The 8,487-nt window shown below is 30.4% G+C and overlaps 1 pseudogene; it reads left to right on the top strand.

The window, feature by feature from the left end:
* The first annotated feature begins 718 nt into the window (after window positions 1–718).
* On the top strand, window positions 719–3,202 carry LOC127093848 (plasma membrane ATPase 4-like; annotated as a pseudogene).
* The last annotated feature ends 5,285 nt before the right edge of the window (window positions 3,203–8,487 follow it).

Below are 8,487 nucleotides of genomic sequence, written 5' to 3'. Positions count from 1 at the left end.
AAACTACCAATATATATAGTCATATGCTACTGGAAAAACATCCATAAATCGTGTGGAAATCGTGGAGAAAAAGTAGGAAAGTTGGTGAAGACTGAGCAAGTTGGTTTCCCTGTTTTTCTGAACTGCGCGTTCATGGCGAACGCCATAGCCTTAAAAAATAGAATACATGACTGGTGAGGTACATGGCGAACGCCATGAGGTGGTGGTGAACATCACGCATTAGAAAATGGTGATTTTTGCGCTTTTTCTTTATTTCTTGCTCTTTTTCCCGATTTTCTCGCACAGATGCTCTTCTTCGATAAATACCTAAAATAATTAAATAATATCAGCATAGTACTACAAAAAAGTATGAAAATGACACTAAATTTCATGTGAATCGACCTGACAAATCACCCTATGCATCATGGTAAGAGTAAACACGTAGAAAAAAGGTATCGTTTTTTTAGGGATCAAGTAAATTAAGGAAAATTTGAATTGAGGCATTGCAAGTCGAAATTGCAACTAACTAACATACTCACCAAACCATTAAAAAAAATAAGGTTTGATGAATTGAAAGATAGCATTGGGATAAGTCTAGAAAAGATGAATTAGGTGGTGTGTTAGAAGTAGTAATTCATTGTTTAGAAATTGACGAAGTATTCAACTGAGTTGATGTAAACTGTATTCGACAGAGTCGAAAACATTATGTAATTGTTGAAGTATGCTATCAATATTAGACATGGTCAAATACTTCATGTTATATTCGAAAGGAGGTAGTATGTATTTGACACGGTCGAACACATCTTGTAATAGTCAAGTTTTGTTAGTTGCATATAAATAAGCATGTAATGACGTAGAATCATAAGCACTGCATAAAAACTTCCTCTTTTCATAATACAATCATTTTTCTCATCACTCTCTCTTTTTTATTCTCGAACAACCTTTTGTTCCAACGGGTCTTACATTAGATTCAGGATCCATCAGACTTCAAGTCTATGGACCAAACAAGTTGTAAGAGGTAAAAGATAACAAGTTTGTAAAGTTTCTGGGATTTATGTTGAACCCTTTGTCATGAGTCATGGAAACTACTACTATCACATGCATTTCTCTGGCTAATGGAAGTGGAAGGCCTCCAAATTATCAAGATTTTGTTGGAATCATTGCTCTTTTGGTCATCAACTCCACTATCAGTTTCATCATAGAAAACAATGACGGTAACGCCACCGCTGCTCTCATGGTTGGTTTAGCTCCAAAGGCCAAGGTTATATATACTCTTCTCTTGTGTTTCTGCATTATGCGTGACACTATTTTATTGCTAACATTTGTTAAAATAAATTTTTAGGTACTAAGATATGGTAAATGGGGTGAACAAGATGTTGCAATTATAGTACACAGAGATATAATCAGCATTAAGTTATGAGACATCATTCCGTCGGTTGTGCATCTTCTCGAGGGAGACCCTTTATGGGTTGATCAATCTGCTTTAAGGGGAGAATATCCTACTTTCACAAAGAGTGCAACTCAAGAAACTATTTCAGGATCAACTGTTAAGAAATGTGAGATTGAAGCAATTGTGTATGCAACTGGTGTACCCACATTTTTCGGTAAAACAACACATTTGTTTGATAGTACTAATCAAGTTGTACATTTTTAACAAGTGCTTACAACTATTGGAAATCTCTGCATTTGTTCGATTGTGGTTGGAATAGTCATTGAGCTTATCACAACGTATCTGATTCAATACCCAAGTATAGAGACATGATCGATAACCTTTTAGTGCTATTGATTGGTGGAATTCATATTGTTATGCCAACTGTTTTGTCTGTTACTGTGGCTATTGGCTCTCATAGGCTTTCACAACGAGGTGAGATTACAAAGAGAATGACTGCTATTGAAGAAATGGCTGGAATGGATGTTTTTTGTAGTGATAAATCCGGAACTCTCACTTTGAATAAACTTAGTGTTGATAGAAACTTGATTGAAGTGTTTGCTAGGGGAATTGATAAGGATATGGTGATACTTTTAGCAGCAAGAGCTTATAGGATAGAAAATCAGGATGTTATAGATGCTGCTATTGTTGGAATGCTTTCTGATCCATAAGAGGTAAATATCTCAAATCTAAATAAATAAAAAATAGAGTAAATAAGCATTTTAGTCGTAGAAGGAAAATATGATTTTTATTTATTGAATTTGGAATGTTGATAATGTTCAATTTTAACATTGTGATTGATTGATTTATCTGGCTAGATCTAGTATCAATGAGGTCCATTTTCTTCCATTAATTTGGTTGACAAGAGGAATGCTCTTACCTATATTGATTCTGATGGATATTGGCGTAGAACTAGCAAATGTGATCTTGAGAAGGTAAATACGAATCTCATCTTATGATGTTTCGTTTTATTTTTATCAGTAAGAATTGAATTTTGTATCTTAGGATTTACAACACTAGCACAATTTGACCATCAAACAATTGCACTAGGCCTTAAGGGTATCTTTTTTGTGTTTTATATGGTGATGACTAACTAAGTCATGTTTTAATATTGTGTTAGATATTGGATCTTTGTAACTGCAAAGAGAATGCGAGGAGAAGTGTTCATGCAATGATTGAAAAGTTTTTCGAGCGTGGAATTTGATCTTTAGGTGTTGCTTATCAGGTAAGTAAAGACAGTATCATTATCAACTATGTTTATTTTTCTACTTGATTGAATTCCCTTGTTTTATCATTGCTTGTATTGTATGATTTATGTAACATGAAGTACCTGAGAGAACAAAAGAGACTCCTGGTGCACCATGGCAATTTGTTGGTTTGTTGCCATTATTTGACCCTCATAGGAATGACAGTGCCAAAAAAATTGGAAAGGCTCTTGATCTTGGTGTGAATGTTAAGAGATCACAGGTAAGATCTTAGGTCATACTTTCTTGTGTTTGTGGTTCTAAATTTTGATTTGTAATTGTGACTATAATATAAAGGTTTTGAGGTCCTTCAACAACTGCAATTTCATAAGCATTTTACCACATCATTGTAGTTCATTGAGTAATTGTAAATGTGACCATAAGTTTTATTTAGAACCATTTGTAGCTCATGCCAATAATCAATGTTTGTAGCTTTAAAATTAATTGTGGATTATGTTTTCATCTAGGGGACCAACTTGCCATTAGAAAGGAAATAGGTAAAAGGCTTGGAATGGGAACTAACATGTATCCGTTGGAGATCAACCGCTGACTAGATCAGATCTTGAGAGAATTATCGCATCTTTTACCACAGCTCTAACGGCTTTGACTGAACAAATTATGACTTTAGAAAATCAAGTGAACAATGCCAACAACAGGAATTAGCAAAGAGGCGGGAGAGGAGAACTGGTTAGGGTTCTGCTAGGCAGAAACAATCGTGTTGTTACCGCTGAAAATCCAAGGTTTGAAGAAGAAGAACCCTGCGAGAAAGAGATAGTTGTTCATGGGAATCAACAATACGACCATGAATATCAAATGAAGGTTGATACTCCATTATTTTATGGAACGATGGGAATGGATGAGTTTCTGGATTGGCAGATTGACGTCGATAGGTTCTTCGATGTTATGGTCATCCCTGAGAACAAGTAAGTTAAGATGGTAGTAATCAAACTAAAGAGTATTGTTGTTGTCTGATGGGATGAACTTGTTGTTCAGAGGCTGAGGAAAATGAATGGGTTAGTCAGAACTTGGAGAAGAATAAAATAATTGATGTTAGAGCATTTTTTACTAGAGGATTACGAACAAATTCTTTATAATATGTATATTGAGTGTGTTCAAGGCAAGAGAACTATGACAAAATACATAATTGAGTTTCTGCGTCTTTCTGGACGTAATGAATTAGGAGAATCAGAGAGCCAGAAATGTTGGATACATCAGTGACTTAAAGGGGTCCTTGCATGTGTAGATGAGTTTACAGACCGTATGAACTATGGTTAAAGCATCTAGTATAGCTTTGAAGGGAGAATTGATGGATAAATCCCATCGAAATTTCTCATTTATTAGAAGGTATTTGCCCCAGAATAACTTTGAATCAGTAGGTGACAAGGTAAAAAATGCAACAACTAGAGATCCTAACCCTGGAAATAAGAGGGCTAACAAATCTAGCGGTGTGTAACAAGGTAAAACACTAGTCCAAAGGAAGAATAATCCATATACTAAACCCAATGGAGACATATGTTATCGTTGTAATGGAATAAATCATAAATCAAATGTTTGTCAAAAAAGGAGAGTCATTGTTGTTGTAGAAAAAAGGAGGATGAGGAGGAAATAGAAGGATTTGTAATTGAGAACGATGAGTATGCAGAGGAAGAATCTGATGAGCGGGTGAATTTTATGCTGCAGAGAATTTTACTAGCATCCAAAGATGAAGGGCAGTGCAATATTTTGTTCAAAATACATTGTTCCATCAAGATTTGCCTCCTATGTGAGACATTCAACATCAAATTGACCTCATCATTGGGTCTAGCTTACCAAACCTTCCTCACTATCGTATGTGTCCTAAGGAGAATGAGATTTGAAGGGAGCAAATTAAGGATTTGTTGAAAAAGGGATTCATTCATGAGAGCATGAGTTCTTGTGTAGTAACAGTCCTTCTAGTCCCTAAGAAGGTAAATCAACGGTGAATGTGTGTTAATGTCAGAGCCATCAACAAGATAACTATCAAGTATCGACTCCACATTCCTCGTTTGGAAGACATGCTTGATGTGTTGGCAGATGCTAAGGTGTTCTCAAAGATATATTTGCATAGTGGATATCATCCCATCATAATCAGACACAAGGATGAATGGAAAAGAACTTTCAAGAGCAAAGATGGACTGCATGAGTGACTAGTGATGCCTTTTGGGTTGTCAAACTCCCCTAGCACCTTTATGAGACTGATGAATCGGGTTATGTATCCATTTACTGGTTCTTTCATAATGGTTTATTTTGATGATATTCCGATTTATAGTAAGACCAAGAAAGATCATCGGGAGCATGTGAAACAGGTGTTAGAAGTCTTACAAGAGAACCAATTGTACATTAATTTGAAAAAGTGTACATTCAACACCAACAAATTACTTTTCCTAGGCTTTATTGTTGGTGAAGAAGGAATTCAGGTTGATGAAAATAAGGTGAGTGCTATCACGGATTTGCCTGCACTTAAATTAGTGCACTCAGCTACAGGGAACCACCATTTTATCTGGTTTATACTTATGTCTCTAAGCATGTGGTTGATTTGGTTAAGTTGCTTAAAGCGCATGGAGTTAGTGCGACTGTTAAGAATAAGGCTGAGGAGATGCTAGATGTTAAAGAAGTCGTCAAGGCTAAGTGAGAGGCTAATAGACAGAAGAATAAAGCGGTTGTTGATAAACACATGAGAGTTAAAGTTTTTAATGTATAAGATGGTGTGATGGTGTTTTTGCGTAAGGAGAGATTTCTAATTGGTACTTACAGCAAGCTGAAACCATGCAAGTATGACTCGTTCAAAGTGACCCAAAAGATCAATGATAATGCTTATGTGGTAGCGCTCCCGCATTCCATGAATATATCAAATATTTTCAATGTTGCTAACATTCATGAGTATCAAGCAGATGAATCTCTTTATCAAGAAGAGAACTCGGGGTCGAGTTTTTTAGAGGTGGAGGAGACTGATGTAGGAAGGTTGGTTGTGCGTATGGGAGAAGAAGTCGCGTGTCAGAAAGTTTCAGCAGGATTTGTGCAAGTATGATGTTCGATGTCAGAATAACTATTATTATACTTTTCCGATCCAAAAACAACATTTTACTATTTTATACAATTTTCTAGAAAATTTTACCCCATACCCCATCATTTTTTTCTATGTTACATTATATTTTTTAACCAAAATACCCTTGTATAAATAATTTATTAAAAATATATATATAAAAAATTGACTATCGAAATTCTTTTCCAAAGTTTTCCAATACACAAGATAAAAGATAAAAAAATATTTAAAAAATTACTACCAAAATTCTTTTGTAAAGTTTTTCGGTACACAAAATAAAAAATTAATATTAAAAAATGACTACCGGAACTCTTTTACAAAGTTTTTCGAATGCAAAAAATAAAAGTTTAAAAACTGACTACTGAAAATCTTTTGCAAAGTCTTCCGATACACAAAAGAAAATTTTAAAAATTATTTACCGAAACTCTTTTGCAAAGTCTTTCGATACACAATAATAATTAATGTTAAAAACTGACTATCAAAACTTTTTTACAAAATCTCTCGAAAGACAAAATAAAAGTTAAAAAATATTTAAAAAATAAAATAATAAATTAGTTAAAAATATATAAGGGCAAGATTAATATTTTTATAAAATATAGTGGTATAGGAACAAAGAAAGGGGTATGAGGTAAAATTTTCAATTTTCTATTTATATTTATGTTTTGGATTAAAAAACCATTAAAATTTCTTTATTTATGTATTTAAATATTTTTGACGTGATCATCTAAATTATTTTTTATCATAGTAATATTTAATATTTAATATTTTTTTCGTGGATTCCAAAGTTTTATCTAACAAATTTGTTTTAAAGCTGTATTTTCATTTTAAATTTAGCATTTGTTAATTCATATTATTTTCCATTACGTCATAATACAACTCACAATTCACAATCACCTCTATCTCACTTGTTATTGAAATTTTGTTTAGTCAAAAAATCATTTCGTTCATGAGATGTAATCATATTCAATATATATCCGCTATTAAATCAAGATACTTCAATCAACTAAAAGCCAAATTATTGTTCAACACACTATTCTAACTTTTTTGATAGACCTGTTTTCTATGGATAATTGATAATTTATATATTTTTTTAAAGTATTTTGTTTATTTGAACTTATCTTTGTAAAAAACTGTGTGTTTTGAAAATGATAGTAACAATTATAAATAAGTTATAACTTTTTTATAGATTTTAAAGGATATTTATTTTTTATTTGATTGATTGATATATAAAAGAAAGAGGTGTGTTAGAAATATTTTCTTTTTGAATACAAAACTATTTGAATTATTTTTTTAAAATACTGAGATATAATATGGTTAAATAATAAATTCTAAAAAAGAATTATTCTTTATACAATTTAATATGTTATTTTTATAATAAATTAGTTTAAAATATACAAGAGCGGATATTTTTATAAAATATAATGGTATAGAAATAAATGTAGGGGAAAGTAAATTTTCAATTTTCAATTTGTATTTATATTTTGGATTAAAAAATCATTAAAAAATTTCTTTACATATGCATTTAAACATTTTTGGCGTGTTAGTCTAAATTATTTTTGATCATTAATATTTTTTCTATTTGATAGATTCCAAAATTTTATTTAACAGATTTGTTGCAAAGCTGTATTTTCATTTTAAATTTAGCATTTATTAATCCATATTATTTCCGATTACGTCATAATACAATTCACGATCACCCTATCTCACTTGTGATTGAAATTGTTTAGTCAAAAAAATTATTCCGTTCACGAAATGTAATCATATATGTTCGCTATTAAATAAAGATACCTCGATCAGTTAAGAGTCAAATAGTGATTCAACACGCTATCTGATTCTAACCTTTTTGATAGACCCATTTTCTATTGATAATTTATATTCTTTTTTTTTAAAGTTATATTTTATAGAAAATAATTTGTTTATTTGAACTTATCTTTGTAAAAACGTGTATTTTGAAAAGGATAGTATCAATTATAAACAAATTATGATTTTTTATATATTTTAAAGGATATTTATTTTTTATTTGATTGATTGATATATAAAAGAAAGAGTTGTGTTGAAACATTTTGTTTTTGAATACAAAATTATTTTGTTAAAATACTGAGATATAATATGGTTAAATAATAATTTTTTAATATGTTGTTTTTATATATGTTTATTGAAGTTTAATATTTTAAACCCCAATTTAAGAGTGTTTATTAATTCAGGTAAATCCAAATTAAACCGAAAATCAAAATAAACTATAATATTCAAGTTGGACATTTTTTTTAAGTTTTGAATAAAAATTGAATCAAATCAATAAAATTTGATATTAATTAGTTCAGACTATATATATATATATATATATATATATATATATATATATATATATATATATATATATATATATATATATATATATATATATATTCAAAATTCTATATGAGAACCTATTTATCCAAACTAACCATAATTAATTAGTATAATTTCTATAATCATATATCATGATAATTAGCATAATCACTATCATAAGAAAAATTAAATCAAACAAATGAATTCCAATATTAATTAATTAAAGAAAAAATTTCATTTATGACATTCACAATCTAATATTGAGAAACCAAGTTTTTTTTATATTATAATAGAAAATTAGTTTATGTAAATTATTTTTTAAAAAATATTTTTACTTATTTGTTTATAATATAATCGATTAATCCAATTCAAATCAATATGTTCTTTCTCTTCAATTTGAATTTTATCGTAAAAATATTTAAATTCAATTCAAACTAATCATATTT

The sequence above is a fragment of the Lathyrus oleraceus genome, chromosome 6, assembly GCF_024323335.1.
Source record: "Lathyrus oleraceus cultivar Zhongwan6 chromosome 6, CAAS_Psat_ZW6_1.0, whole genome shotgun sequence".
NCBI classification, from domain to species: domain Eukaryota; kingdom Viridiplantae; phylum Streptophyta; class Magnoliopsida; order Fabales; family Fabaceae; genus Lathyrus; species Lathyrus oleraceus.
Note: the sequence above shows the minus strand (reverse complement) of the source record. Positions and strands in the feature narration are given on the sequence as shown.